At 42.9% G+C, this 12,296-nt stretch overlaps 2 protein-coding genes across 12 annotated transcripts in view; one reads left to right on the top strand and one right to left on the bottom strand.

The window, feature by feature from the left end:
• The window catches only part of LOC127476606 (uncharacterized), a 623,146-nt gene that overhangs the window by 243,846 nt on the left and 367,004 nt on the right, over positions 1-12,296 (top strand). The gene's annotated exons all lie outside the window — the stretch shown is intronic.
• PCDH15 (protocadherin related 15) overlaps positions 1-12,296 on the bottom strand; it is a 670,595-nt gene that overhangs the window by 597,201 nt on the left and 61,098 nt on the right. The gene's annotated exons all lie outside the window — the stretch shown is intronic.

The raw sequence follows: 12,296 nt of genomic DNA, 5'->3' as shown, positions 1-12,296 counted from the left end.
TATGCTTCAAAGTGACATTCACACGCTGTCCCCATCATGGGCATCTGGCATGCCAGGAAAAGCAATCTGATGAATTCTGGCAGACAGAAGACATTGCTTATGCCCACTCCAGCACTGTTGCTCATGTGTGGGGATTTTAGGGGGTTTTTTTGGTGTTTGTTTTATTGTTGTTTTGTTTTATATAGTAAGCATGTAGATTTGCTCCCAGTATAGGAACTGGTGAGCAGAAAGACACTCACATCATTCCATGTATTCTGCTGTAATTCTAGTTCCACTCATCAACCTAACACACACGTTTTTTTCAGATGGGCATAACAGAAAGCAAATTCACTTATTTTGCCCTCAACAACTCTTCCTTTAAGTGGCCCTGTCACTCAGCAATTATTGCACAGGACATTCCCAGTTAACCCCCTCTCTCCAAGTGTCTCCCTCGAGCAGCAAGATGATGCATTTGGAGATTATTTACAGGATGGGTTACAGGGAAAACATCAGGCAGAACCTCCAAATGCAGTAAAACAGCCTATTTAATGTGGCACATCCAGATAAAATTAAAACGTTTGGATGCTGGACAGACAGAGATCTGTAAGGACACAACAAAGGCCCCCCTGGGACATCCATGGCTTCACTCGGGAGGGGAGACCCCACTGAGCTACAGAGCTTATCCATGGCTCCACTTGCTGAGAAAGGATATTTTAACCACATTATCTCCTCGTTAACTGATAGCAAACAGAAGCACTAAGTCAGATTAACACAGGCAGCGCTACATCCCTCAGCTGTCCTGCACAAATTCATGAATTTAAGAAAAATTAAGATTTTTTTTTTTTTTGCCAGAAACCAAACTATATAAGAACGCTGTGAGGTAAGTATCATAAATATACGCAACAGTAAGTACAATGTAGCCCTGTTTCTTCAGTTTTATTGTGGTTCCTGCAAACAGTTAGATACAGGAATTGACATAAATCATCTGTTACAGCTTCATCATATTTAAAAATCCATTAACCATTGAGCCACATTGTCCTGGTGATAGCTACGAAAGGATTTTAAATGCTAATTTTGTTTATTTTTCTCCCCCAACTGACAGTCTGTGTCACTATTATAACCCTTCACTCCTCCAACTGCAACCACAACCATTCAATTCCCAAATAATACCCATTAGCACACTCTTTTCTCAGTGTAACTTAACATTTGGTGTCCTTCCTGCAATTTTTATTGCATGGCCTTTTCTCTAACCCAGGGCTTAATAATATGAGCTGGCAGCTGCTATTTCTGCAGCCTTCTGGACAAGAGTATAACTTTCCTCTTGTATGCACTTTATCTGTTACTTTATATGATATCCATGCCATTTGGCAAATGTGCAAAAAGTGAATTGTCACATCTTTCATTCTACGTTTTTTTCCAAAACTACACACTTGCTAAAAACTGGTTTTCCATTACAACAGAATTGAACAGTATCCTAAAAATAACTGCCAAAAGAAACTTTTACACCTTTCTTCGCTTTTCATTAAAAAGCGAAGAAATAACAGGATCTGCTCGTTTTTAATAGGCCTCCTCATTTTTAAACGCAGCCTTTTCTTTGGACATTAAAAACATGCAGGAATTACAAATTGTTCATTACTCTGTTAAGAACCAGATCCTAAAACTGCACACGGGCCTCAGACAGCCCTTCCCACTAAATCATTACCCACCGAGCATCCAGCTCCTTGCAACGCTGAGCTGCAGGCACTGCTGGTGACCAAAAACTTCCATGTTTTGCAGTGCTCCTGATCAACATCAGAGCCAAGGGAAATAACAGGATCAACTGCTGTTGCTGCTGAGACAGGTGAGGGGAAGGAGGACAACTTAATATCCAACCTGAGCCTCCCCTGGCACAGCTGGAGGCTGTTCCCTCTCCTCCTGTCTCTTGTCCCCTGGGAGCAGAGCCCGACCCCACCCCACCCCCAGCTCCACCCTCCTTTCAGGGGGTTGCAGAGAGTGAGAAGGTCCCTCCTGAGCCTCCTTTTCTCCAGGCTGAACAAGCCACACTTCTCATCCTCTTCTTCCTCACAGTCCTGTATCTCTGCAGGTTAATAAATACTCTTTTGCACGAAAGTTTTGTTAAATAATAACACTTTCCCCATGCCCAACAAACTATCTCAAATCCAAAAATCCTCTGATCCCCTGCCAGTGTGGCAAAACATGAAAAAGTAGCAACTTGTGCCAGCGAAGTGAAGAATGGCACATGGCATCAGGTTGTCTCTTCACATCAGACTTCTCCTGGGGACAGACAGCTAATCCTGGCACTGGGATTAGCTCACACAGCCACACAAGCACTCACTCCCTTCTCATGGGAAATATATAAAACACATCTATCTTCAGCTGGCCACCTCCCACACCTTCCACCACACGTGGTGGGCAGCACCAGTAACAGCACTGCTGTGGCAGGCAGCATTACTAATAACCTACGTAAGGAACTGAGATTAATTGCACCTCACCCTCAGGGTGACCCCACATCCAGATTCCATTGCCACAGTTAGAGCCTGAGAAATCATAACAGTGCAGCTGTGCCAGACACCTTCCACTAGCCCAGGTTGCTCCAATTCCTGACCAACCTGGCCTTGGACACTTCCAGGGATGGGGCAGCCACAGCTTCTCTGGGTAACCTGTGCCAGGGCCTCCCCACCCTCTCAGGGAAGGATTTCTTCCTATGAAACAACACTCCTTAATATTCAAAAAGGGATCTTCTTCAACAGATAACATACAAGAACACGTATTCTAGTGTGTAAGAGCAACTCCACTGCACTGTGTGAAGCATGTCAGAATTAATGCGGTTCTGATCAGTTTTAGATAACAGAAATACTACTGTGTGACACCTTGTAAGCACCATACTCCCTCCAGGACATGCAAACTTTTGCTTTCTTGGGAAATTTTTTGCCTTGCCAATTTTATGGTGCTCAACAATATCCCGTGCACATCATGTAACACTTGTGGGACAGGAAGAGTCCAAGACAGTGTGGGACGTCATGGTAATGAAAATTTAAATGACCTTTTCCTTGTGAAGAAAACCTTCAAAACCAGTCTCTGAAATGGGCCAAAGTACCTAATCTTGGAAGAAAGATGGGAGAATTGGCTGCTTGTTTCATTCAAGGCACCCTCTATCCAACACATATGCTACATAAAGTAAGCAGGTATCAAACAGCATGCCAAAAATTCATACTGAGAAACACTCCCTCACACAAAACCTGTGCCACACCTTGGCACAACAGATATAACTCATCTTTCTGCTGGTGTGAGGAGAGCAGAAGAGGAGCATCTGTAGCCACACCAGCACCTTAAAGATTCCAAGTTCTGTGACTAGGAAGGTACTCGTGGGGCTGCATCTCTGTCCCTGAAATGTCTGCTCTGGGTGCAGTAGCAAAACAGACATTTTTTACATGCTGAAAACCAGCACACCATGATTTCATTTGGACAAACAACTAACATTTCCTGCTGGCTAAAGCTGCACATGCTGCAAACACTGCTTTGACTTCTGCTCTGCCTGGGCAACTCCTGCTGTCCTCGGATGCTCCAGCCATGGCAGCCGAGTTTCATCACCCAAACTTCCATGCCCAAACCTCACGGAGAGGTTTGGCAGGAGTGTAGCTGCTAAATGAGCAGCAATCAAGTCGTTCACCCAATCAGTTTTCTAATTCAGCACAACTGCTATAAATACCACCCGTTATTACTGAATGTGGCTTTTAGGGGGGAAAAAAATACATGCAAACTTCCTGCTGAAAGCTAATCTATGGGAAAATTATACAGAACATCACATTAAAATCTAAGCAAACACTTTGGCACCCTCCTAATGTATGTGCATAGATTACTGGGGTGTACTTCCAGGATAAGTACCATTTGATGTTCAAATTATTGGTGGATATTTAAAGTTGATTACCCTAGAGGTAAGATATAATTGGTAAACAAGGAACATATACAGAACAACAACATAATAACCACAAGTTGTATTTATTTCACAATTTATTCCTACAGTCGGGACAATAGTTCAGTCAAGATACTAATTATATTTTTGAGCAAACAAAATGAAATCAGGAAGCACCAAAGGCATCAGGGGGTGAGTGGAAGGCCTTACTGGACTTCCCCTTCACATCCCCACGGGTAATGCAGCATTCCTTTGACACCTGAGCTGCACTGCAGCCACGGAGACACAACAGGAGCTCTCAGCAGGTAGAGCTTTCTGTGGGCTGTGGGTACTCGGGGCCACCCTGGGCATCCTCCCAGGGTTACCTCTGCAGAAAGACCTGCACAGCCCAGCAGTAAATCTCAGGGCTCAGCTCACAGCAATCCAGGCAAGGAAAACTCGGTCGGTCACGGCAAAGGCCGGTAGCTATTTCAGCAGCAAAGTGCTAGAGATGGAAGAATAAACATGCAGCAGCAGATAGCAAGAGGAGAAACAAAATGGATGGAGGTAATAAAGAGAATAAACAGAGGGGAGACACTGGTGTGCTCACTAAATTACTGAAGAGATCCATCAACTCGCAGATGTGATGGTGGGGACACGTTCACTTGGCTAACATATATATTTAATTACCTATATTATTTATCCTTTTCAATGTGGACACCTTGTCTAGACTGTTTGATTACATCCATCTGTAAGCTGCCTCTGGCTTTCCTCTCTCTTTTGTCTTATTTTTGAGATGACTTTCCCTATACAAAATGGTGCAATTCCGGTCTCCTTCCATATGTTTGCCTCTTTATCACTGTGAGACACTGACAGATTGCTGTTGTTTGTTTTTTCCCACTGATGACCTGAATTAGCCACTACCAGACACAGCAGTGCTGGCCCACCAGTCTCCAGGGATGCTGGAGTCACAGGGCCCCTTACAGATGGAGAAGAGCTCCATTTTCTGTGGGTGTGGGGTGTTGAACAGGCACCCTCATTCCCTTCAACACCTGATGTTGGCTGGCAGGCAAAGGGATTATCTGAATTAGGGAAAAGACCCTCCACATTGAAAGCAGGACTGAATAATATGGATAATAATAAAAAGTAGATTAAAAAAAATCATAAAAAAAGAAGAAAGGCTATTTAGACAGTCTCCTTTGCACTTATTCATGCTTGGGGCATCTGTTAAATGCACAGCCTGGCTGGATTTGTGTCCAAGGCCAGGTTGGATGGAGCTTGGAGCAACCTGGGCTAATGGAAGGTGTCCCTGCCCATGGCAGGGTGCGGAATGAGATGAGCTGTAAGGTCCCTTCCAGCCCAAACCATTTCATGATTCCATCTATGATTTGTAGGGAGGACACATCGGGACCTCCCCATGAGACCACCAGCACATTCAAAGCACAAAGCAATGATCTCCTAGAGGAAAGTAAACATCCTCAATCACTGCTGAAAGACAAGGTGAGAATCCCACAGAAAACTCCCTGACAACAGATGCATTAAAAGAACTTGGAGCAGCAGTATGAGCCTTCCTCACATAAAGAGGAGACTCCAGCAGTCAGACAGATATGGGTTCTGGTTAAATCCTACCCAGAGCAGCCATATAGGAAGGTTAGCTAAAGCCCACTTCAGCTCTGATGTAAGCAGTGGGAACATCCACATGCAGCTGGGACACTGTGTAAATTTCTTCATTTAAGCTGTCACATTAACATGGGAGCAGGGAAAAAGCTGCTAACTGGAAGAGGGAGGAAAAAAGCCATGAGCCCTAGAATTGCACGGCTCAAGGACACAGCAGCAAGAACAAAGTGTTTCACAAAACACTTCTTTTTAAAAACAGGAGCATACTCAGAGCCTGTGCTCCTTTCAAAGCTCTGGCACCAATTTCATGGAATCACAGACTAAGAAAATGGTTTGGGTTGGAAGGGACTTTAAAGATCATCCAGTTCCATCCCCCTTCCATGGGCCTGGACACCCTTCACTAGACCAGGTTGCTGCAAGCCCTGTCCAACCTGGCCTTGGACACTTGGTGGGGGCATCCACAACAATTCCTGGAACACTTGTTGCCTGCAGGCACATTTTGAGACCAACACTGTTAGTGATGCCCTAAGGTGGTCCCAGCTCCAGTGCCAACTCTCTGCCTCCACATCTCTCCACAGAATCCACTGCTCTCTCCTTAGAGTGGCTTTCACTGCAGAAAAGTATTGTCCACAGGGTTTGTAAACTCCTTTTAGAACAAAGGAATCATAAAAAGTCCTACCTGAGGTAGTAGGCTGGGTGAGGTTTCCCACCTCAGCTAAAAATGCAGATTTTGCAGATCTCCAGTGCAGACGGAGCCAGTTACAAAGAATACAAACACTTTTATATGCCAAAAAAGCCATACAAATGCAACTCTACTGACTACAAAAAAGCCCTCAAAAACAGCTCCCCCTCCAAAAAGCCAACAAGGATTTACAGATAGAGAAAGAAAATGGAAAAAATTACTTGAATTGCCTGATATAACAGAAGACAAACACCAGGAATAATCATATTTTAATGGGAACCTAAATACTGATTTTAACAACTGCAACAATCTCATGCATGCTTTTGTCCCCTCCTTATTTTGATTTCATAGGGTATTTAATAGAACTTTATGCGCTTCACTGTAGGGAGAGGAAAAAGTGGTTTTATTGAGCATTAATTCCTTTATTGCACATTGGTGGTAGCAGATGTCTCCACCACCTGTCTTAAAAGAGCAGAGTTTCTAGTGCTGCTCTAAAACAGCATTAGAGACACAACCACACTGTTTTCATCACTGTTTGCTTTTCAAAGTAGTCAAAAGAGCTGTGCTCCAGGTAACAGGTGTTCCTAAAAACCCTGTAAACATTTCAGTAAAAAGCATTTGGAATTCAAACACAAAAATCCTAAACTCACTTAGTGACACGGTGGCTTAACTTTGCCAGGTGCAATTTCTAAATTTTTCCATTGAAGATGCATTAAAAAAAAAAATAAAATCCTCCCCTAACACAGCTTTGCCAAAAGCTCAGGCTTTCAAATTACTTGAAATTATATCACAAATCAAGAGCTTGCAAGAAATACGGAAAGATTCTCTGGTAAGTACATGACACAGATAATGGAAACTAATGTAATCCAGGAAATCCAGTTCTGCTCAAAGTGAGAAAGTAAGGACAGTTGTCTTCCCAGAAAGATAAAAACTGACAGCCCAAGAAAGAACTGAAGGTCTTTATCACAAAAGAACAGTTTTCTGATGTATTTTCGAGTACTGAAAAATCTAGGATTTGCTTAACAGCTTTTCTGGCAGACCTCAGAGACACAGAACTCAAAAAGATTACATAAAGTAGTGTATATCAACTCACTTTTTTTGGCATAAAAATGTGCCTGTCCATGTCTGATGGTGGGAAAGTCACACTGGTGGTATTAAACACAAGCAGAGGCAGGTACAGTCCCCTATCTTTTATTAAACTAGGGAAGCACCAAAACACTGCAGCTCAAACCCTCAGTGGCTGGGAGGGGATGAGGAATATCACCCACCGGAAAGAATTCCAAACCACAGCTCTGGGTTTCTGTCACACTGTGCAGCCTGGCAGAGCAAGCAAGTGTACCTCAGTCCAAGATTATACAGGCAAAGAACTCCTTGGGTTTTTGAGATAATCAGGCCAAATCAGTAACTAGGTAACACCTCATAGCATCTCGCTGTGTCAGCTCACCTGCATTCCAGCTCCTTGGTGTTAACAGCAGCTTGTCACTGAAGCATCACAACTAAGAAACAAAGAACCAAACTGTATTCTTTTTATAACACATGATAGTTCCCTTCAGCGATCTAAACCATTCCACTGTTCTGCTCAAAAACATATTCTTGGATGATTTTCGTAGATTCCCTCAGCTTTTTTGCTGAGAAGGGCAAGAGCCTGGGCAAGCACAGCAAGAAACAAAAGCTATGATCAGAGAGCCCAGAGAGGCTCAACATGCCTTCCTTGATACCAACAACAAAGCATGCTCATCCAAAATCCCCCTTCTTTTCCCATGGCAAAGGTTCATGGTGTATCTCACTATCCTCCCCAGCTTGACTGACAACAGAGGGACTTTCCATCTCGTCCTCTCTGCCTGTTCCTGCTTCCCAGTTCTCTATGCCAACAAAAATCTTGTCCCTTTCTTTTCTTGCTATTTGGAAAAGATGTTACTTAAATCAGTATTTTAACTCATACTGGGTAGATATAAAACGTGATGGCACCAGGAGGAATACTGTGACACACAAAAATTCCTGAGCTTTCAGTGTGCACACCATTAGGTAGTTCTGCCAAAGGGCACCTCTCAAATTTAGGAAGATATTAGCTGTGGAGTCCAAAAGCACAGCAGTACAGATATTATTATACAGAACCCATGTTTTGGGCTAGCAAAGGCAATCATTCAAAGCAGCAGCTCATCAAAAAGACCCTCAAGAAGCCGCCAAAGCTCTGTAGCTCCTGTCAACAAGATCCTGCAGGGAAAAACAGAAGTGACAAAGGAAAAAAAAATTTCTCTCAACTTTCAGCAGCAGATCAATGAAATACATCAGTACATCTCATCCCTTAGCAGACAACATTTGGCCTCATGGAACATGCTATTAGACAAAATTGGCAAGAAAACCTCTCCAAAGCACAGGACCATCACAGCCCCAGCTCCACAGATAACTGAGTTCTGACCTAACACAGAGTTCTGATACAGGAAGATCTAAAGACAGAACACCAGCTCTGAAGTACAGGTTTGCATTTCTCTTACCATTACACACTTCAGGCCTCCATGTGTGATGAGTATGGGAGAACAATGCAGAAATATGTTAATGGTAAACCGGTTTTATTTACAGGACACTTGTCTTTTGTCTAATTAAATTAAAGGAGAAAACTGGCTTTGGATGGCTTGGAAAGATAAGGGAAATTAAACAGCAGCCTATTAGAACCTCCTCAGGCAGCTGAGTGACCTCAGAGGAATGAGAACACCGTATTTACACATGAATATTGAAACGTCTCATAACAGTCTAGTACACACCCTATAGAAAAAGTAATCCCTTCTCTGGAGGCAGCACTGCCCCAGTGCAGCTGGTACTTCATCAATTCAGAGGATTCTCAGGCCACTGCAGACAGCACATCCCCCAGGCTGGCTGTCCCTCCACTCCAGCAGCAGAGCTGCTCCAACAGCATTTGCCTAATTATTAACCTGGCAAACATCAAAGTCAACAACTTCAAGAACCCTGTCAACATTTCAGATGACTTCACTGTGCCCAAAAGCCTCATCTCCCTTGGGTTAAGCATATCTGAAGATTTCAGGAGGAAGCATCCTTGCTGGGAGCTGTGCTTTTGGCCAGGTGAGAGGCTGCCTCACCTGACCCGCAGAGACACACGGGCCTTTCCTCTGGCCCCTACATGGAAATGCAGAAAGCAATTAAGAACCATTTATAAAGAATGTGCCTACATTTATAAACAAGCCACAGGACTTTTTAATTCCCATCCAACAAGAATCAGTTGCCAGAAGAGTTGCAGCCCTGCTCGTGCCTCTTCATTCAAATTCAAGGCTACAAAGCAAAGGAAAGCAGTGCTCTAGTTTTAACAACACTGGCTAGGTAAAATAGAAGGACTGCCTTAAGGAAGGAACAAAAAGCTTTCTTAAATGATGTTACAATTACTGCTTTTGGCTTCCTGGCTTAGGAATAGCTCTGGCACTCAGGCACTGAGAGATTCCTGTTGTTACAACACGGGATCAATGAACATCCCTCATTCCTCCTCTCCCACACTCAGTTAAGCACCAGTTATACTGAAAGTTGTGTTTCCCTCCCCCAGCACAAGCTTTAGGTGATATAAGCCACTGTTATCTATCCTGATGAGTTTCATGCAAAAAATATCTTTATTTTTTTTGAAAAAAAAACCACTTTGTGGGAGTAGCACAATACACATTGGGTACATCATCATAATGCAATCAGAGCAGTATTTTGTTAGACAGTTTAGGACATAAAATTATATTGGATGAAGGGAGAAAGGTTTTCATGCAATAATAAATGGTACGATCCTAAAATAATCACTCAGTTTGAATACATCTTTAAAACATATACTGGTTTATTGTTACTGGTATAGAGGGAATTCTTACTCTGTGCTAGATAATGTCAGATGCTCAGAATAATAATTTTTCATTTTCTCCTTTTACTCCCACTTTCCACCCAGCAGTAACATATCCCATTATCTGTTTCACGCTAATTAGCAACAACAAAAAACCCAGCTATTTTAACACAGATCCTCTTTTTATGTTACACAATGTAAATTGGATGGGCAACAGAATTGAAAAGGGGGAAAAAGGGAAAAAAAAAACCTTTAGAAAGATTAGAAAAATTACTTTAAATTCTCAGTGGAGGCAAATTTCATGAAATCACAAAGGTTGAAAAAGACATCAAAGATCATCGAGTCCAACCTTTGACCAAGTCCATCCTCTCACCACATGTGAAAAAGGTATATTGGTTAGTATTGCCTTGCAAAATCAAATGATTTGCCTAATTACATGAAAAAGTGCTATCTATGCAGATAAAGACCAAGAGAAAAGCCTAATTATTAATTAACACATCTCCTTGAATCTTGTACTTCAGTGAAACATGAAAAGGAGTGTTCTATCAGACCTGCCAGCCTGTTCAGTGCACACGGAAAGGACTATTAAAAGCACTCTCCCTTATGCTGTTATTAACCCACATCCACTGGCATTCACGAGCCAAGGAGGCTGCTGAAGGGCCATTCATCAAAAACATAATTCCCAAAATGAGGAAAAAGGAAAAAAGAGCCGTTTTAAAGGTAAACAGCATTTATTGCTTCAGTTTAAAGGGGGCGTCCTTCGGGTCGTGCTGCCTGCGGAGGTCGCTGTACCTGCTCCAGCACAGAGCTCTGAACACAGGACAGGCAGCTCGATCAAGAGGCAATTTCCCTTCGCACTCATTAACTGGAAAAAGAAGTTAATGCTTTCCCAGTGATGAAAAATTAGGATGCCAGACTTAGAGACCTGCTCCTACTGTTCCCTGCAGTATCAATCACTAACTACCCTTGCAATCCCCATGATTTGATCTAATGCACTATTCTAACTTCCCCCTATGTGTCTCCTAAACTCCCTCAATGTAACCAGTATTCTCAGCTCCCTCTGATACCCAGAAATTACCACTAGTTAAGAGGTGGTATAAAGTGTGACTGATTCAGACACACACATCCTGAATGCTCAGAAAAGTTAGCTACAGTCAGGAGCTGCTGAACCCACACCACAGTTTCTCTGTCACTGATAACAATTTGAGTATGATTTCTACAGTCAGACGCAATTTTCCTTCAGATTAAGGAAATGAGATTTGAGATCTCATGTTAAAACTGATCAGAAATGCATGACGGGGTCAAAAATCACGAGAGAGTTGTTGACAACTGAGAAGGGGAGGAAAAAACCCTCAGCACTTAAGACTGAAGTGAGAACCAACACTAAAAATGTTGTCAGTGCCTTGACCAACAACTCTGTCCATGATACAGCAGAGCAAGAAAGGATCAGCTGAGGTTTCAAAGGCTGATGATCTCCACTATCTACATTTTTCTGTTCTCTTTCACACCATCCACTGAGTATTCTCTGAGTGTAAGGAGGGAGGCATTGCACAGTACTGCCCAACATCAGCCTGTTCTGTGCTGGCTGCCAAGGAGCAAAAATTAGACACTGAAAGATGCCAGTGATGTCTTTATTTGCTACCCTAAAAAAGATCCAAGAACATCATTTAGAGTATTCATAACTTTGGAACTATCAGCAGGCCATGCAGATGGGTTTAAAGAGAAGATTCTTTTTTTCTCAGGGACTGAGGAGGGCGTTTCAACAAACATAACAAGCTTTCAGATGTGTTTTCCCTTGTCATGGCATGGCATGGCATGACATGAACAGACAGGTGGCTTTCTAAGGCATTTGAACTAGAAGGGCAGAGAAGGGCTGTGTTGGAGGAAATCAGCCTTCTGCACGAGAGCTTTTCTGGCACATCATGTTCCTGAGCTGGGTCAGCATGGCTGCTTACAAAAACACAGTTCAGGCTTTGAAGGCAGTGAGCACTTACTCATAGCTGGGGGTTTACAGACAGCTGACACTTTCCAAAGCCAATCTAGCTGTAGGAATTAAACCTCCATACATGATGCAGCACATTTACCATCAGATTATTAAGGTGCAACATCAGCACCAACAATAATCTACACTTTTTATAGTGTCCAAACAGTAGATGGACGTGAGACATCTACTACTTGAAGTGCTGAAAGAAATTCATCTGCTTAGGACACTGTGCAACACCACCTTGAGTTCAGCTATCATCAACTTTCGTGGCCAGCACGCTTCACACAAGAACCACAGCTCACCTGTTTTCACAGAAGGT

The sequence above is a fragment of the Manacus candei genome, unplaced genomic scaffold (assembly GCF_025592945.1).
Source record: "Manacus candei isolate 608988 ecotype Guabito, Panama unplaced genomic scaffold, ASM2559294v1 h1tg000050l, whole genome shotgun sequence".
Classification (NCBI taxonomy): Eukaryota; Metazoa; Chordata; class Aves; order Passeriformes; family Pipridae; genus Manacus; species Manacus candei.
Note: the sequence above shows the minus strand (reverse complement) of the source record. Positions and strands in the feature narration are given on the sequence as shown.